A 20,829-nucleotide genomic window follows, 5' to 3' on the forward strand; every position below is an offset into this window, starting at 1 on the left:
GAACTTTTCTTTACTCCACTGGTGTAACGTTGTGATGTTGAACCATCACCATAAGAGTCTCAAATCCTGTACAGAGGTCTCTTCCTGGGCTCGGCCCCCAGTGGACCCGCCCCCGTGGCTGCATCCCAGCTCCCTTCCACAGTGGCCCCTACGTGGTCCAGTCCTGCCCCACCCTTTCTGTGCTCCAGTCTCTGAGTCCTTGGGCATCTCCTGCAGAAACTGTCCCGAATCAGTAAAAAGAACCAAACACGCTCTGATTCCCAGCTTCAAAGCCCTCAGTAAATGGATTCTTTGTAAAAATGGCTTCGCTAGAGGTATTTTTTGTGCAAAGTAAAGCTGAAACTCGGGGGGAAGTGCAGAAAAGGTAAGGTTCTCTGCTCGGTACCTAAGGGAAGTGCAGCCGGCAAGGCCTGGGCAGAGCTCAGGGTTCAGCAGGTAGGGCCGCCAGAGGAAGGTGTTTTGCTCACTATTACAGCAGTTTGAAGTTGCTTGGTGAGGCCGTGACGTGACAGTGTGCCTGTCCTGAGACCCAACACTGAAAACGAAAGCTCTGAAGTCTGTGCTTCCCAAATCCCCATGTGAGAAAAGGGCACCAGCTCACCCTCTTCCCCAGGAATTGCGCTTCCAGGGAACAAGCCACAGAAACTTCGAGTTAATTGAACCCGCGACGCCCCCCTGGCGGCCGTCCCCTGAATTACTGGGATTCTCAAAGGCCGAGATCTAGTCCTGGCTGGTGGCAGGAGTGATGACACCCTGCGCCATCGCCGCGGGTTCCCTTGGTGGGGCCGTTCTTTGGAGCCAGAGCCAAAACAACTGGAGAATCTCTAATTTTTGTTGATAGTTGAAGACGGTTCCCCCTCCGTCGTGCCTACATGACAGAAACGACTTGAAATTTCCTTGGAAAAGAGGGGCTATCTCCCAAATGCAAAAGACACAATGCACCTGTTTCCACCATGTGACGCTCCAGCAGATCTTCCAGCTCTTTGCAGCAGAACACAGCGGTGCTGCACGGAACCGCACCCTCCTCTGCCAACGGCTCTGGAGCCTGATCCCAGGCTAGAATACCTGGATCAGATGGAAGAAGAAAATCTGGCTTGTCCCTGCTTGGGAATTCTTGTCCGGAAGCCTGTGCAAAGGATCCATAACCACAGGAAAGAACAGAAATAAATATACAGCCCCTGGGCCTGGGAGTTTGTCAGAGTCGGAGCTGAGGAATGCCTTCCCCTCAGGAAACAATCACCAAAGAAAAGTCTGAAATGAACAAGAAAGTGACATGCGTAACTCTCTATTCAGTGCATTGTTTGCTAAGCCCCAGTGTCCACTCACATTTCTGCACAGGCTGAGAAACACATGAAATCAAAATTGTGGGGTCATTTAAAAAAATACATAGTAAATTATGAATTCACAAAATTGTGATTAGACAGAAGAACATGATCTACTTTCTTAAATAAATAATTTAATGACAATTTGCTTTACCTTTTATGTTTTTAGAGGAGTTCAGGGGGAAGCACAGGTTGGAGAGGCGGTAGGCAATCAAAGAAAGATACATTAAAGTTACGAGTTGCAGGCTTTTCTCCTTCTACTAAACTGGTTCCTTGAGAAGAAGTGGTAGAAAAGAAAAAGATACAGGATAATAGTGTATTCAACTCGCAAGTTCTAGAGAGCCTGCTAAAGCATCGGTGAGGTCTTCTGGGGCAAAGCTGCAAGAAATCCTCCCAAACTGATACCTCTCCCTGCCATCTGAGAAATTCACCCAACACACACTGACAGTGAATGGAACTGAGCTGATTCCTTTCACCTCAGCACCTCACCTACATCTTCACTGTAACGGTGGTGTTCACTCAGGGCCCCAATATCTAATCTACATCAGGACTCACTGGAGCAGCCCTGCCTACAGGGTTTTGAAAAGTAAAGAGCTTCCACTCGACTTTTGCTCTATCCCTTTGGCTTTGTACTCTGAGTAGAAACCTTAAAGCTGAACCCACAACAGAACCAGAGCACCTGTGCACGTGGGCAGTACAATGGGTGGGGGGGAAGGTGTTGTATGAGGGGTAAATGCCATCAGTAAAGCAGGTACTGAAGAGAGGGTGGGAGGAAGAGTACCAGGTGCCAGAATCAGCCAATAAATAGCATGTGTCTTTCCCACCTCAGGCTAGATGATCCCTCTGGGGAATTTCTACCCACCACTCCTTGCTCCCTGGATTTAAATCAGTTACAGCTGATACCTAAGTGCTGAATATATTCCATATTTCCCAGGACTGTTTTTAATTCTATAGGTTCTCAGCTTTTGTTAGGGATTTTCTCAGTAGCGGTGGAACTGTTGTTTGAGTCTTATTAGCCAAGTAATATTCTGAGATTTATATAGAAAACATGTAAAGATTTAAATTCCAGAATAAATGAAATCTCAAAGTTGAATAAGAATTTCATAAATAAAAATGAAAAATTGATAACAGAAAGCAGGAAACATGTTTTGTGAATTTTAATACAAGGTGAGGGCAAATGTAGGTTACATAAATATATAACTATGATAGATGAAAGAATAAACAATAATAAGCAAATCATGAATAATGTCCCCTCTCTTAGGGATTGATTTCCCAGGAACTGAACTTTGTAACATTTTCTTGCTTAATACTCTGACAAAAGATTTGCTGAATTGAATTCAGTAAATTCTGTGGCTGAAGCAGGAAGAGGAGCCATTTCCTACACCCTCAGTCCCAAGAGCCAGGGCACCTTCCCAGTGAGAATTGTGTCAAGGAGACCCCAGGTCTCCGTCCTCAGTTCTTAGTCTTTCTTACAATGTTGTCACTAAAGAGAAGCATCTCATGACTGCCACTTGGACAACTTTCCAGGCGGAGTTGTAACAGAAAACAGAGTCTATTCATGTGGTGCCTTGGTGTATGAACCAACAATTAGTATTGGAAGAAACAGGCTTTTATTTAAAATATTCCAACGTTGCAGAGGCTGGGAGCACTTCAGCTTAAAGCTCTATTCTTCCTGATCCCCAGCACTCTCCTTGCTCCCTAAAAGGCTATAAGCCAAAGCCAAGCCCAATAGTTCCCCCATCTCCTTATCTGTGCTTATGCTGGCTGGAAAAACAGCCTCACAGCAGCACTCTCCTTCAGGATCTGGAGAATGCTGCTCTTAGCCTCCGTCTGGGAAAGCATGTGCTGTGTTGCACTGGATCATGATGGAGTCCAGGAAAGGCACGAGTCCTGAAAGAGTGACCTCTCCATGTGTCCTGAGTTCCAAGAGTCCAGATGGCTCCGCGTCAGTTATGGTGGGCACACTCCAAGCAGCAGTATGCCCTTCTCTCTCTTACTACACCAGGCTACATGGTGGGATCCTGACTGCAAGCCTAGCTGCTACATCATGGCTCCTTCTCTTCGATGCTCACTCTACCCACATGGCTCCTCCTCTCTCACTACTGGCAGTGTGGTTGAATCTTCTTCACATGGCTGCCCTCTTTACTACAGACCAGCACAGCTGCTACCTACTCTCTCAGCCTTCATGGTGGACCAGCCTCTCTCCCTGCCCACCCTTTGTTTAAATCCTGACCTGGAGCTTCCTACAGGACCTCCTATGCATCTCCTCCCATGATGAGCTACATTTGCCAGTTTCCCATATCATATACATTCTCTTAGCTGCCACCTTTAGTCAAGGCAAGAATGACTCAGTGATGCAGGGGTAACCACCTCCTTGCCTTTCTCACAGGCTCGGTATAAGCCCCTGGCTTTGTCACGAGTCACCATACATTTTGGAAGTCCTATATGCACCTTTAGCCCCAGGGTGATAGCACAGTTATTAGCTAACCATCAGCTTGCCATTGTTATAAAAAGCATCTTAAGCCATATCATCTTCCAACCATTGGCTGTGGGGCAGGGGAACATGCTCTATATTGGGGTCCTTTTGCTTCACCATTACTGTGTTTCTTCTCCTACAGGTAGAGACCAATGCCCTAGAAGTACCTCCCAAAGCAGGGAAGTTTCTGTCTCTCCCATCTCTTCCCAGAACAGGGATCCAGTGTCCCAGCTGCCAACCGAGTCCCACATGTGGCCAGCTCAGGAGGATCATGTCTCAGGCAGCAGAGGCGTGCTTCATGAGCACAGGTGGAGGCCTGCTGCTGGGTCCTATGCAGGACAGGGATGGTTTGGGCCTGAGGGACCAACTGCCACCCACTGGGACCCCAGGAATCCAAAGTCTTTTCTGCCCTTCAGACAGAAAAATGCAGAGCTTCTCCTCACTGCTCAGAAGCAGCCAGTTCTCCCTGCTGAGCAGGACCTGCTTGTGAAGCAGGTGGTAGTGTTACTGGACAGGGGCCTGGCACTGAGTGGGTCTGCCTAGGGTCAGATGTAGAGAAAAGGGGGCTTTGGGAGCAGATTCAGGGGGTAAGCCTGGGACCAGCTGCCAGATGCCCATTGCCTCAGAGTTTAGGAGACTGTGCCTGTGAAGAAAGAAATGGGGGGAGGGGATATATCAGAAAAAGTATTACTAAGAGTAGTGTCAGAAACTTTATTGCTTATGTTTTCTTTTAGGAGTTTAATGGATTTGGGTCTTATATTTAAGTCTTTAATTTATTTGAATTTATTACTGTATATGGTGTAAGTAAGTGGCCTAGTTTCATTTTTTACATGTGTCTGTCCCATTTTCCTAACATTTATTGAATATACTGTCTTTACTCCACTGTATATTTTACTCTCCTTTGTCATAGATTAACTGACCACATTGGCATAGGTTAACTTCTGGGTTCTTTATTCTGTTCTATTGATGTATGTGTCTGTTTTTATGCCAGTACTATAACAAGTACAGTGATACCTCCAACTATGTTTATTCTTAAGATTTCAGTGACCATTCAGGGCCTTTGTGGCTCTCTATAAAATTTAGAATTATTTGCTCTAGTTCTGTGAAAAATACCATTAGTATTTTGACAATAATTGCATTGAATCTATAAATTGCTTTGAGAAGTGTGGACATTTAAATAATTTTAATTCTTCATATTCATGAGCACAGTACATGCTTCATTTATTTGTATCTTCATTTTCTTTCTTAGTAAGAAATTGTAAGATACAATTTCCTGAGTACAGGTCTTTTACCTTCTTGAATAATGGATAATTTACTCCTAGGTATTTTATTTTCTTATGCAATTGTAAATGAGATTGTTTTCTTAATTTCTGTTTCTGATAGTTTGTTATTGGTGTATAAGAATGCAACCAATTTCTGAATATTAACTTTATATTTCACTATTTTACTAAGTTCATTTATTAGTTTTAACATTTTTGGAGGAAATTTAGGGTTCTTTCTACAGGATCATGTCATCTGCAAATAATGTCGGTTTATTTCATTCTTCCCAATTTTGATGCCTTTTATTTCTTTTTTCTCCTCTGATTGCTGTGACTTGGCCTTTTAATATTACATTGAGTAAAAGTGGTTGAGGTGAACATCCTTGTCTTGATCCTGATATTAAGGAGAACACTTTTAGCTTCTCCACAATGAATATGATGTTGGTTGTGGGCTTGTTATACAAGGCCTTTATTATGTTGAGGTATGTTCCCTCTATTCCCATTGATCTGAGAGCTTTTATTATAAATGGGTGCTGGATTTCATCAAAAGCTTTTTCTGCACTTATTAATATTCTCATATAATTTTTTACTTACTTTTGTTTATGTGGCTTATTACATAAATTGAGTTACAGATAGTGAATGAACCAACTTGCATCCCAACAATAAATCTCACTTGATCATGATATACGATTTTTATGATGTATTGCCAAATTCCATTTGCTAATTTTTTGTTGAAGATTTTTACATCTATCTTCATCAGTGATATTGGCCTATAACTTTTTTTTTGGTAAAGTATTTGTCCGGTTTTGGAACCAGGGTAATGCTGGCCTTGTAAAATGTACTTTGGAGCTTTGTCTTCCCTTGGATTTTTTTGGAATAGTCTGAGGATAGGTGTTCATTCTTCTTTGAATGTTTGCTAAAATGTCCCTGTTTGGCTATCTGGCCCAAGGAGTATGTTTTGAGGGTTTTTTTTTTTTTTAACTCACATCTGTAACACCTGAAAGTGTTACAGAATACATTCTTATTAAACATCTTATTACACTTATTAATCTGATTAAACTTATTGCATCCAAAATAAAAAATAACAAAATGCTTAGAACAGAAATCAAAAACAGATGGCTAAAATTTAAAATGTGACCTAAGTTCTTTAAGATAAACTATGTAGCAGTTTTCTCCTCCCTTACCAAAACGGGTTTGTGGGTTTCTGATAATTCACTGTGAATTTAAGTCTTATATTTAAGGGCCTTTGTGGCTCTCTATAAAATTTAGAATTATTTGCTCTAGTTCTGTGAAAAATACCATTAGTATTTTGACGGTAATTGCATTGAATCTATAAATTGCTTTGAGAAATATGGACATTTAAATAATTTTAACTCTTCATATTCATGAATTGACAGGATTTCCACAGTCTTCATTATGACTTTTCACCTGCTTCGTCTTTTTCATCAGGCGATGCACTCATTTTCTCTCTGCTGTGTTTCCCGTGAGAATGTGCGGTCTTGGCGTTGTCACCCTTCTCTGTGTTCCTCCACCTGGCAGGCGGTCCGACCAGCTCTGTGATGGGCCTGTCTCTGCTCCAGACTCTGTAGGGGCCATTTTTTTTCTTCAGCTGTTTTGCTATTTACAAAAGCAGCTGAGGAGGAATTTTTAGAGTGCTTAGTTTTTTTTTGTGCATAGAAGTTTGACTGTCATGACTGGAGGTGGGAGAGGCAGAGATTTCCTGGTCTGTGCTGCCCTCTGACTGTTCTTTCACTGGGCCCAGACAAAACTCTGCAAAGGCGTGTGGTGTTTGCTGGCGAACCCTTGCAGCTTTCTCCCCTCTCTTACTGTATTAACAAAATACTCCAGAGCGCTCCGTCCAATATTGGGAACAATATTTTCCACAAGAGCTTCATGAAAAATTGGCTTCGCAAGAGGAGATTTAAAAGTTGGATGTGCAGGCCCACTGGGACTTGGAGAAGGAACGCTGGTTCTCATGTAGCCGTGTTGGGACACGTTCAGACTCGGGAACCTTCCTGCTAGTAAACAGCTCAAACAACATTTCCAGTTTTATCCATTAGTTTTATTCCAAAACATGCTAACATCATTTCATAAGCCAGGAGAAATCTTCTAATTGCACCTTTTGTTTTTTTTAAGTTCTCAATTTCATTTGCAGTTAGTTCTTTGGCGTGAGAGTTCGAGCCTCCTTCTCTCAGGGGAAGGGCCGTCGAATGTAAGGGTGGTCATGCTCCAGCTTCTCCTAACACCCTTACAACTTGTTTAGAACTTCTTTGATGTAAACACTATCTGGATTAAAAGGAATTTTATCCTCACAAAAACGAAGGTTGCTCAAGTCATTTTGATATGGGGTATTTTGAAGTTCTGTGGTTACTGGGGTCGAAATTTGTACAAATGCCTCCTGGCATAAAAACTTTGCTTTGGTTTGCCAGTACTGGAGCCAGCACCCTGCTCTGCAGCCTCGTCCAGAGTGGGACTGGTGTGGAGCCTGTCGCTGCCTCTCCCTGAAGGCTGCGCAGCCGCTCCGGTGTCTGCCCTGTCCTTGCCTCTGCCTCCTGCCCGGGTTCCTCAGGCTCTGGCTCCGAGTCCATCCGCCAGCTAGAGCTGTAGCCCTCTTTTGTGGTGGGCTCACAGATGCTGACCCCACCAAATAGCTTGCACTGAAGAGATGTCAGAGGTTCTGCTGGGTGTCAGTGGGGGCAGGGGATGCGAGGGGACATGGGTAGGGGTACAGGGGTGCAGGCTTCAGCTATGTTCTGGGGCCAGACAAAAGATTGTCATCTTGTTTATCTTCTCAAAGAACCAGTTCTTGGTATATTGATCTTGTGTATTGGTCTTGTGGCCTCTCTTTGTTTTATTTCTGCTGATATGTATTATTCCCATCCTTCTACTCACTTTGAGTTTTTATTATTTTTTTTCTGGTTCTCGTAGGTGTGCTGTTACATTGTTTATCTGAGAGTTTTTTCTTCCTTCTAGAAGTAGCCCTGTATTGCTGTATATTTCCCTCTTAGGACTGCTTTTGTTGTGTCCCATAGATTTGGGGTCATTGTGTTTTCATTTTCTGTTTTTCCTTTAATAATTATTTATTGACTGATTTGAGAGAGAGAGAGAGAAAGAGAGAGAGAGAGGGAAAGAGAGATGTCTGTTTGTTGTTCCATTTGTCTGTGCATTCATTGGTTAATTCTTGTATGTGCCGGACTGAGGCTCAAACCCACAGCCACTGCTTATCAGAGCATGCTCAAACCAACTGAACTCTCTGTTCAGGGGTGTTCTCATCTTCTTTTGCTGAAAGATATCTTGATTTCTTTCCTGATCTTGTTGATAACTCATTCATTGATTTACTACAATACTATTTAGCTTACATGTATTATTTATGTGTTTTTTCAGTTTTTTCATGTAATTGATTTCTAGTTTCATATATTTGTGGTTGAAGAAGATGCTTGCTATGACTTTAATCTTCTTAAATTTATTCATATTTGTTTTGTTTCCTAACATTTGGTATATCAGAGAAAATGTTCCATGTGCTTTTTAAAATAATGTTTATTCTGCTACTTTGGGGTGAAATGCTCTAAAAATATCAGTTAAATTGGTCTGGTCTAATGTGCAATTTAAGGCTGCTTTTTCTGGTCAAATTTCTGTCTGAAAGACTTATCCATTGATGTCAATGGAGTGTTCAAGGTTCCAACTATGAGTGTGTTACTGTTGATCTCTCCCTTCACGTCCATCAACATTTGCTTCATAGATTCAGGTGCTTCTCTGTTGATACATTTGGGTTTGCAAGGGTTCTATCCTCTTGTTGGATTGACTCCCTTATCACAATGAAATGTTTCTTTGTTTCTTATTATAGCCTTCTCTGCTACCCCAGCTGTTTCTTTTTGTTTCCATTTGCATGAAATCTCTTTTTTCTTCTTTTTATTTTCAGTCTCTGTGTGTCTTTCATCTGAACTGAGTTTCTTGTACAGAAACTCAGATTCAAACCATAGGTATGAATCTTATTTTCTTATCCATTCAGCTACTCCATGTCTTTTAAGGGGAGAATTTAATACATATACATTTAAAGTAATTATTGACAGGTACATTCCTATCACCATTTTATTATTCATATTTATTTTCTTTTTTTGTTCTTTTACTTAAAGAAGTACCTTTAACATTTTTCATAAAACTTTTGTAGTGATCTTTTTAGTGTTTTTTTTTCCTGAAAGCTTATTTCTCCTTCACTTTTAAATCATAGCCTTTCTGGGTAGAGTAGTCTTGGTTATAGGTTCTTGCTTTTCATCATTTTAAATATTTTGTTCCAGTCTCTTTTGGCCTACAAAGTTTCTGTGGAGAAATCAGCTGACAGTCTTATGGGAACTCCCTTGTAGGTAGCTAAGTGCTTTTCTTTTGCTGCTTTTAAGATTCTCTCTTTGTTTTTAGCCTTTGCCATTTTAATTATGATATGTCCTGGGGTGAGCTTCTTTGGGTTCACATTCTGAGTGGTACACTTTTTGGGTTTGTATGTCTATTTTCTGAACCAGTTTAGAGAAGTTTTCAGTCATTATTTCTTCAAATGAGTTCTCAATTTCTTACTCTTGTACTTCTCCTTCTGGAACCCTTGTGATGTGAATGTTCTTATGCTTGATGTTGTCCCAGAGTCTTTTAAACTATCATCATTTTGTGTTTGTTTTATCTTTTCTAAAAATTTTTTTTAATTTATTTTTAGGGAGAGGGTAAGGGAGAGAGAAGGAGGGAGAGAAACATCGATGTGTGAGAGAAACATCAGTTGACTGCCTCTTGCATGCTCTCAACCAGGCACTTGTTGGTCAGTCACAAACCAGGCATTTACCCTAACTGGGAATTGAACTGGCAACCTTTTAGTTTGCAGGCCAGTGCTCAACCCACTGAGCCACAACAGCCAGGGCTATTTTTTCTTTTTGTTGTTCTGATTGGGTGTTTTCTGCTACCTTGTCTTTGAAATTGTTGAGTCAGTTCTCTGCTTCATCTAATCTGCTTTTGATCCTCCTAGTGTATGTTTCATTTCAGTTATTGTGTTCTTTATTTCTAACTGGTTCTTTTCTATAGTTTCTATGGCTTTTACTACCCCTTTGTTGAAGTTCTCACTAAGTTCATCCCTTATTCTCCTAATTCCTTGAGCATCCTTATAGTCAGTTTTTGATCTCTGTGTCTAGTCAGTTTCTGTCATTTTTATTAAATATTTCTCTATAGTTTCCACCCCCCTGCTTTTCATTCTGGACATGCCTCTTTGCCTCCTAACTTTGACTGCCTTTCTGTGTTTGTTTCTATGTATTAGGTAAGTCTACTAGATCTTCCAGTTTTGGCAGGGTGGCCTTATGTGGTAGGTGTGTTGTGGGACTCTGCGGCCCAGTCTCTCTGATCACCTGAGCTGGGTGCTCTTGGAGAATTCCTGTCTGGGTTGTGTGTGCCCTCCTGTTGTAGCTGAGTCTTCACTGTTGCTGGCCCCTCTATTCATGGGATTGACCCTCAGGCTACCTGACTGTGAAGATCATCCATAGCCACTGCCCCATGAGGGATGACCCAGTTCAGCGTAATTCACCCCAGCGGGCTCTGGTACCTGCTGAAACCATTATAGAGCTGTTTGGGTGTTTCTCTGTTGCAGTCTGAAGCCAGCTACTATGTGTTTGTTCTGAGGCCTCTTTGGCTTTTGCTGCAGCTGCCTGTGACTAGCCAAGGGCTGCCTGGTAGGAGCTACAAATAGATCTACAACTGTTAGCTGTTCATGCTAGACCTGTAGGCATGAGGGAGAGACCATGCTTTGAACCCAGACCACCAGTACTGAGGCCATTCATCAAAAGACAGGTGCAGCCCTGGCTGGTGTAGCTTAGTGGATTGAGCACGGGCTGGGAACCAAAGTGCCCCAGGTTTGATTCCCAGCCAGGGTACATTCCCAGGTTGCAGGCCAGAACCCCCAGCAACCGCACATTGATGTTTCTCTCTCCCTCTCTCTCTCTCTCTCTCTCTCTCTCTCTCTCCTTCTCTTTCTCCCTTCCCTCTCTAAAATTAAATAAATAAAATCTTTAAAAAAAAAAAAGACAGGTGCACCCTGAGTCTTACTGCCACCTACCAGCTGCCCATAAGGCTCAGCTGCTGAAAGTTTGTTGTGCAGTTTGCAAGTTCGGTGGTGCAGGATCTCAGGGAGTCACCAGGGTAGGTCAAGTTGTGTTCACCAGGTTAATGCAGATTCATGTTTGGCACCAATGCTGAGCCTGGGGTGACCTAAAAAAAAAAGGCACATGGCACACCAAGGCTATCCACCCTGGGCTGGGGGCCTTTGACCTTTGAGAGTTTTTAAGGAAGACTGGAATGCAGAACATGCCCAGTTTCTGGCTGCCAAAAGAATCTCTGGTGGTGCACAGGTTGGGTGGAATGAAGTGTCAGAGAGTCATGAAGGTAGAGTGAGTAGGCTAATACAGATTCAATTTTGATTGTGTTGGGGTACATTCAACCTGGGAATGATTGCACCCACCTTCTGGTGATGTGGTAGAGGACTGAACACAGGGACAATGGTGGCTGTCCCTCCAGCCCTTGCCCTGAAGCCATACAAGTCAGCCTCTCCCTGTATGTCCGTGGTGCCTCCTGAGCTTCCATTCATTTGTCAGAGCCCAGGATGAGTGACTGTGAGCAAGTAAATCTGTGAAGAGGCCCTTTAGAAGAGTGCAGGGTTGTTGGCAACCTTCCATTTCAGGTGCATGGATGGAGTCCCTGCTGATTTTCACATCTACTTGCAGTGGGGCTCTTCTTCCCAACACTGGCGCTCTGGGCTGGGGAGCCTGGTGTGGGGCTGGGACCTCTTGCTCCTTAGGAGGGACTTCTGCATCTGTCTCCCATTTCTTAACTGCCACATGTGTTTGTGGGTCCAGCCTCTTTTGCATCTCTACTCCTTCTACCAGCCTCAACATGGTCTTGTCCTTAGTTATAAAACTCTGTTCAGCTAGTCTTCAGATGGTTCTCCAAGTTGACTGTTCTACAATTGATTTGTATGCTTGATGTGGTTGTAAGAAGAGGTGAGCACAGCATTTCCCTACTCTGTCATCTTGGCCACAACTCTTTATAATACAGCATTGTGAACACCTGGGACTTGTTTTTTTCTACATAAAATTCTAGTTTAATATTGGACAACAGTATTTCACACATACATCAAACAGGCCAAAACAAATAATGTCTGGTTCTTAGTTCAGTTTATTTTCATACTTAGTTTAAATGGTTACCGTAGCTGACAAAAAGTACCCCCATGGTGCAGATCCCAACTAAAGAAGTAAATCATTGATTGGAGTTACTAAATGCTTATACCTATTTTTTCCCTTTCATTTACCAGTTATTTTAAGCAGTTTTTTTACTATAGATTCTATATTGAGTTAGTTTTGCACTATTTCCTAGAAACCTTAGAACCAAAATTAGTGGTATATAATTTTTCATACTATTTTATATTCTTACCTTTTTCCTACCTATTTCTAAATAATGGATTTTTTGGTTTTGTTACTGCCTTGTAGAGTTTGTGGAAGATGGTGAGAGCGAGGGAAGGAAGAGAGTGTAAGATAGATAAGAGGAGAAAAATGAGTAGTTGGACAGACCTAAGTGTCATGATCAGCTCAAGCTCAGGCATGCTCTAATGCAATCATCAGAATTAGGGTTCAAGCATCCAATTCATAATACAATTTTCCATGGTGTTTCTCTTTCTCTTTCATGGGTATTTATCTATTAATTCTATATTCAGTGGGTAAATACCAAAATTAATAAGCTATTTTTATAAGCTATTTTTATAGATAATTACTTCTTATTTTTGCTTATAAGTCAGTCTCCATTGAATCACAAAAGGATTGAGATATATCTTGTTAATTAATGGGGGAAATTTTCCAAGTGTCTGATTTGGAGAGTGATGGAGGAGGAGTCCTTCCATATCTCTTAGGTTTTTATCATGAGCTTAGGAATTTATTTTAATCTTTAACTTTTTATTGGTTGATTTTTTCATAGGCTAATATAATTATTACCAGTCCAACTGGTCTTAGTGAAACTTAATGAAGACCACTATTTTGAAAATAACTTTTTATTTTTAAATGCTAGTTAAGAGCAAATTTAAATCTTATATTTCTACCTGCTGATAATATTTACCAAAAATATTCAAGTACCTTAATAATGGGTCTGAATGTGTGTTTATATAATTATTATAAAATGTGTTTATAGAATTTTAATAAATGAAAGCTGCTTTTTAAATTAATTGCTCACTGTCTGTAACGGTTTTTCATTTTCTCACGTTTTTGAGAAGCCTGTATGCTGTATCATTTTCTATTCTGAACAGCAGCACTTCTGTCTCTGGAAGCAACAGCAGGGCTTTTGGAGAACATTCCTTCACAAGCTGTCTACAGAATGCTTTCACAGTATGTAGGATAGTAGTCTTACATGTTAATAACCTTGCTGATTTGGTTACTCCTTGGATTACAGATAAAATTAACTGAAAACAAAACAACACCATTCATGTGCTACCAGACAGCCAAATATTAATAGGAAGTGGTGAAAAAGCAAACAGGTTTTTAAGTAATTAATGCTATACTCTCTCAGTGATATTTATCCTTATACCTTTTTAGTAATTTATAATGTCAGAAGGCAAGAGTAATAGTAAAAGCCAGTTGAATTGGCATTCTTATAAACACAATTCTCTATTAGATTTCTCTTTTGCAATTCTACAATAGAGCGAAAATTGATGATATTAGTATAGCAAAGATAAAAAACCTATTGTACACTTATATATGGAGTCCTGTGTTACGTGACTTATATTTGTCATTTCACTTAATATGCTGAACATCTATCGAGATAAGTAGTATCATCCCTTTATCCCTATTTTATAGGTTTTATAGGTTCTCAGAAATATCAAATAACTCGCCAAGATCTTGCACTGAACAGTGATGGCCACTATGCTGCTGGAGATCCTCTTCCTTCAGCATCAGTCATACTTGATCTTGACTGCTCTGGCTGTTCTTCCATTTCCTGTAGCAATTTCTCCCTCATTTCCTAACCTCTCAAATTTGATCCTGTAGATTCTTAGGTCTCTTGAGACTGAGACCCCTTCTATTCTCGTACTCTGAATTTTTCCTTAAACTTAAAATGCTTTCTAAATTTATACGATTACCACACATGGTTCATCACCATGCCACACTAGTCTGATGATCTCCTGTCACACATCTTACTGCCTACTTGACACTCTTACTTGGATTTATTACATCTCATGTTCAACATGTATAAAAGGGAACACTTGATTTTTTTCCCCTGAAACTATATCACACTAAAATTTTTCATCTCAGTAAATGACATCATCAATTCATCCAGTTGTACAAATTAGAAACACTTTAAATTCCTAACTTTTCTTTATCTTCAAATTCAATACATCACTTAATTTCATAGCTTCTTCCTTCAAAATACAGCTCAAAACCATTAATTTATTTCCAAATCTTTTGCCCCTGTGACAGAAACTGTGGTTTAAAAAAATTAGTAATGGCACATGGACCAATGAAACAGAACAGAGAGCCCAGAAATAAACCCAAGTCTCTACGGTCAATTAATATTTGACAAAGGAGGCAGCAACATAAAATGGAGTAAAAATAGCCTCTTCAACAAATAGGGTTGGGAGAACTGGACAGCTACATGCAAAAAAAAAAAATGAAACTCAATCACCAACTTACACCTTATACAAAAATAAAGTCAAGGTGGATAAAAGACTTAAATATAAACCGTGACACCATTAAAGTCCTAGAGGAGAACGTAGGTAGGAAAATCTCAGATATTTCACTCAGAAACTTTTTTACTGACATGTCCCCTAGAGCAAGGGACATAAAGGAAAGAATAAACAAATGGGACTACATCAAAATAAAAAGCTTCTGCACAGCTAAAGAAAATAGCATTAAAATAAAAAGAAAACCAACTGCATGGAAAAACATATTTGCCAATGATACCTCAGACAAGGGTTTAATCTCCAAAATATATAAAGAACTTACAGTACTCCACTCTAAGAAAACAAGCAACCCAATTAAAAAATGGGCAAAGGACTTGAACAGACACTTTTCCAAGGAGGACATACAGAGGATCCAAAGACACATGAAACAATGTTCAATATCACTAGTTATCAGAGAGCTGCAAATTAAAACCACAATGAGATACCACTTCACACCAGTCAGAATGGCCATCATAAACAAAGCAACAAACAACAAGTGTTGGAGAGGTTGTGGAGAAATGGGGACCCTAGTGCACTGTTGGTGGGACTGCAGACTGGTACAACCACTATGGAAAGCAGTATGGAACTTCCTCAGAAAACTAAAAATGGATCTGCCTTTTGACCCAGCAATTCCACTGCTGGGACTACATCCTAAGAACACTAGAACACCAATACAAAAGAACCTTTGCACCCCTATGTTCATAGCAGCACAATTTACAATAGCTAAGTGCTGGAAGCAACCTAGGTGCCCATCGGTAAATGAATGGATCAAAAACCTATGGTACATTTACACAATGGAATTCTATGCAGCAGAAAGAAAGAAAGAGCTCCTACCCTTTGCAACAGTGTGGATGGAACTGGAAACCATCATGCTAAGCGAAACAAGCCAGGCAGTGAAAGACAAATACCATATGCTCTCACCTTTAACAGGAACCTAAACAACAAAACAAAGAAACAAGCAAAATATAACCAAAGACACTGAAGTAGAGGACAGGCTGAGAGTGACCAGAGGGGAGAGAAGAGGGAATTTCAGGGGAGAATGGGAAGGGTTTATAGAAACAAATTTAAAGGACACATGGACAAAAACTAGGGGGAGGGTGGAAATGGGAGGGAAGTGGGGAGGGATGGGTGGGTGGGCTGGAATGGGAGTAAAAGGGAGAAAACTGTACTTGAACAATGATTAAAATAAAAAATACATGTTGCAAAAAATAAAAATTAAAAAATTAGTTATAATTCTTCAGTTTACTGAACTACTTAGGGTTCCTTCTTTAAGACTTTTAAAACTATTTCTAAATGGTTCAAATGAGCTGGATCACCACAGCAAAGTGTGAAGTCTAATGGCACAGGGAGGAGATAGGCAGGAGATTTGCTCCACAAAGGAACCTTGGAAACCCATGGGCAGGCTCTCTATGACTGTGAGCAAGTCACTGAATCTATTTTACCACGATTCTTTCAACTCAGTATGCTATGCCAGCAAATAACATAGTAGTGAATCCAGAGGTCCCCCTGCTGACAGAAACATGCAACAAGATGTGCAGTGAACATGCTTCCTCCATTTGCTTCCTCAGCAGATAGACTTTGATTACCAAGTTCTTCGTGGAACCATGGGTCTTTTGTGTTTAATTTTATCTATAGGCATGTGTCTCTAATCAGAGACACATGCATACATGTGTCCCTCTGTCATGGAGACATCTTATATGAAGAGTTTATGTCAGCAAACATAACCAAACCATCACAAACAGAACCTTCTGTTAGAGCAGTACTGCTGCTGGGATTTAATGCATATGAAAGTAAATCACATTCTGCTGGAGGAAAGGAAGACTGCTGAATAGGGTCTTTTGATCAGATTATTTATCAACATTTTGAAGAAATGCTTAATATTTTTCAACAGCTATTTTTGACAACATGTTAGCAAAATAAGTATTAAGGGCAAAATTTGTATGGGATGACAAGCGCTGGTATTTTCCTGTAATGATGCTTACTGCATGCATTAAATTCTCACACTGGTCTCCAGAAAATGCCCTTGGCATTTTATGTGTTCTCTAAAGCTGTGTTTTGGTAATTTTCTGCCTCTAAGATTTCAAGTACTGGGGAGAAATCACATTTTGATTGGTACGGTTCAATATACATTTGGATTTCATGCAAAAATGAAAAAGGACACTAGAGGGTGCTGTTAGATTTTTCTTTTTTATTGGGTTGTGCCTCAGCCAGCAGTACATCAGAGCTCTAAATAATGCTGTCCTGCTCTCCTGACTGGACCAAACTGCAGTAACACACTGAGTTCTGGAAGAGAGGCTGGAGGGTTTGGAATGGGGATTGATACTTAGTTAATTCTGAATTAGTTAAAAAGTAATATTAGCCTAAGCCTACATGATTTTCATTTTTGATAATTAATTCCTTTGGTTGAAAAACATTTTACTAGACTTCAATCTCTCAGTAAATGTCAAATAGCTAGATATTAGACAATGTGAAACAGTTACTACTTTCAAGTTTTGCTGTTAGGATTTTGAGTGAGCATTTGACTACTTCTAAAAATAATTTAAGAACATAATTTTAGAATTCTCAATTGTCAGAAATACCAGATCCCAAGGTATTGCTTCTTTTGCTATCAAATACCAAATTAATGATATTCCCAATTAACTTCATTTTTAATCTTTTCTAAGGGTGTACATACCCTGCTTTCCTTGAGGCAAAAATTTTTGAGTGACAGAAAAAGTATGTTCTGGAGTTACCTCAATATATACTATCATGTTGTTTGCACTTGCATATTGTATTAAAACATAATATTTTGAAGGAAGCTTACTGTTCTCATTTGAGAGAGAACAAAGTTAAGATTTTGTGACATCGAGTAATTTGTTTCAGACAGATTTACCGAAAAATGAGAATCATCTTTCAGTTCTGCCTTGCAGACTGTTAGCTGAGGGGTCTGTTTTTATTTCTGTGGGTGTATTCCTCTGTAATACACACAGGAGTGACCGACTCATGGCGGTGTAGCAGCTGTCACCATAGATTTCCAGTTCTTTTTCCCTCCCAGGCTCATGGGAAGCTCACAATTTTCTGCTCTCTGAAAGTTAGTTACAGCTATGTAACTTGCTTTGGCAAATAAAATGGCAACAGAAGTGATACATGTCTCTTGTGGAATGTGATCCTCACATTCTCCCCATCTGAGGTGAACCACAAAGCCTTTCATTGAGTGGTAGTGTCAGAAGATAATGAAATCTCAGAAAGAACAAGTGTTTGTCAGGATGTGGAGAAACAGGAATCCTTACCACTGTGGGTGAGATATAAACGGGCAGTCACTTGTAAACAACAGTATGGAGGTTTCTCAAAAACTTAAAAACAGAATTGCCATTCCACACAGTAATTTCACTTCTGGGTATTCATCTAAAGGAAGTGAAAACACTAACGCAAAATTATATCTGCACTTGCATGTTCATTGCAGCATTATTGATAATAGCCAAGTTATGAAAACAAACCTAAGTGACCATCAGTAGATGAATAGGGAGTTCCAGAAAAAATGGCAGAGTAGATAAACACTCTGCTTGCCTCCTCCCATGACCACTTCAAAATTCCAACTAAATTATGGAACAATGAACCTGGAGAACCACATGAAGACTAGCTGAACAGAAGTTCTATAACCAAGGACATAAACAAAAAGCCATATCAAGACTAGTAGGAGAGCTGGAGGTACAAAACGGCTGGCCCCGTGCCCACATGTGGCTGATGAGAATCCAGAGGGATATCTTGGTTGCATTGGTTCTGACCTGAAGAGCAAAGGTTCCCAGCCCCACACCAGGCCCCCAGCCCGGAACACCAGTGCTGGGAAGAGGAGCCCCACTGCATGTGCTGTGAAAACCAGCAGGCACTCTCTCCATTCAGATGAAGCAGAAGGCTGCCAGAAACCTAGGTGTCCTCCTGAGGAGACTGTGTATGTGCTTGCTTGCTTGCTTGCAGGCACTTACGCTGGGCTTCAGCATAGGGACAGTGGTTTGAGAAGCACAAAAGGGAGAAACATAGTTGGGGGACTTCAGAGCGAGGGCTGGAAGTACAACCGCCATTGTCCTTGTGTTGAGCCCTCCCCAGCACAAGGGGACTGGCAGACACTATCTTTCCTGTGTTTAAGCCTCCTCCCACATGGACCAATCCAAATTTCACTCAGCATGGTGAAATCTACTTACTTCACACTGATGACTCCCTCAGACCCCACTCCACCCAAACTGTGCACTACTAGAGGCTATTTTGGTGAAAGGAAGCAGGCCTTGGCCCACATTGCAATCTCTCTTTAAAAACTCTCAAAGGTTCAGAGACCCCAGGTGATGGCTGCTAGCCTCAGTGTGACCTATGCCTTTTGATAAATAGACCCAGTTTCAGTGTTGGTGCCATATGTAAATCTGCATTAACCTGGTATACACCACTTGCCCCACCCTGGTGACACCCTGAGACCTTTTAATCAAAACTGTATACTGCCTTAGACTCCTGAGTGGCTGAGCTTTGTAGGAATCCAGAAAGCAGTGACATGCCTAGGGGTGTCCTGTGCAATTTGCTGAGCTGCCCCAGGCCTGTTATTGATTGCAACTAGAGTGGATTCATCAAATGGCCTCTTTCATGTGCCTCCAGGTCCAGGACTGGCAGCTACCAGCCATGGATAACTTTGTAGCTCTTATCATATGCCTCAAGGCTGGTCATTGGCAGTGGCTGATCTTTGCCTCACAGAAGCTCTTCTTAAGAGTCCCAGACCCAAAACGCTTGGTGGGCAGTTTCAGACTGAAACAGAGCACTACAGAGATGACACATTCAAAGGGTATCTGGGCAGGGACCAGAACCCACTGGGGCAAATCCTGCTGTGTTTGGTCAGTCCTCACACAGCAGCTTGTACACTGTGGTCATGGCCAATCCTTATAGCCAGTCAGCCTGAGAGTCATTCTGACCCACAAACATACCAACAGCAATCAAGACAACCACAACAGGAGGGCACACCTGTTGCTTCTCTCTGGTCAAGAAGCAACAGGCTCCGGTGACCAGAGAGACAGCACAATTGTGCCTCACAGGAACCTGGAACATGAGACCACTCAGCCAAGACTGGGCAATGCAGCAGATCAACCTAATACATGAAAACATACAGAGCAGCAACCAAAATGAGGAGACAAATATCTTTCAAATGAAAGAACAAGAAAACACTCCTGAAAAAGATCTAAAGAAAATAAAGGCAAGCAATCTACAAAACAGAGTTGAAAATAATGATTATAAGGATGTTCAAGAAACTTAGTGAGAACTTTAACAAAGAAATGCTATGCATAAAAAAAGGACATAGAAACCATAAAGAAGAATGAGTCAGAAATTAAGAATACACTAATTGAAATGAAGAATAAGTAGAAGTAATCAACAGCAGATTAGATGAAACAGAAGTCTGAATGAATTATTTTGAACAACAGGTAACGGAAAACAATCAGAAAAACAAAAAAATAAGAATAGTTTAAGGGACCTCTGGGATGAATTCGAGAATAACAACATTTGCAACATAGGGATGCCAGTGGAGGATACAGAGGGCAAGGAATTGAGAATCTATTTGAAAAAATAATGATTGAAAACTTCTATTTTGTGGTAAAGGAATAGACACACAGGCCTAAAAAGAGAAAGCGCAAAGAGAATCAAAAAGAGATAAGCCCAAAGAAGCACACACCAAGGCACATCATAATTAAAATGGCAAAGGTTAAAGACCAACAGATTTTTAAAAGCAGCAAGAAAAAGGCAATCATATGCCTACAAGGGAGCCCCCATAAGAGTGTTATTTGGTTTCTCAACAGAAAATTTGCAGGCCAAAAAGATTGGAAGAAAATATTTAATGAGATGAAAAGAAAGGACATAGAATCAAGACTTTTCTACATAGCAGGGCTATCACTGAAAAAGTGGAGGAGAAAAGAATGTTCTAGACATGAAAAAGCTAAAAAAGACCATCACCACTAAGCCAGTATTACAATAAATGTTAAAGGGGTTTCTTTAAAAGAAGAAAAAACAGAACATAAGTATGAATAATAAAATGGCAATAGGAATGTA

At 40.7% G+C, this 20,829-nt stretch overlaps 1 pseudogene; it reads right to left on the reverse strand.

Annotated features, from left to right (window-relative positions):
- Positions 1-6,471: 6,471 nt before the first annotated feature.
- LOC114510253 lies at positions 6,472-18,833 on the reverse strand (annotated as a pseudogene).
- Positions 18,834-20,829: the final 1,996 nt, after the last annotated feature.

The sequence above is a fragment of the Phyllostomus discolor genome, chromosome 13, assembly GCF_004126475.2.
Source record: "Phyllostomus discolor isolate MPI-MPIP mPhyDis1 chromosome 13, mPhyDis1.pri.v3, whole genome shotgun sequence".
Classification (NCBI taxonomy): Eukaryota; Metazoa; Chordata; class Mammalia; order Chiroptera; family Phyllostomidae; genus Phyllostomus; species Phyllostomus discolor.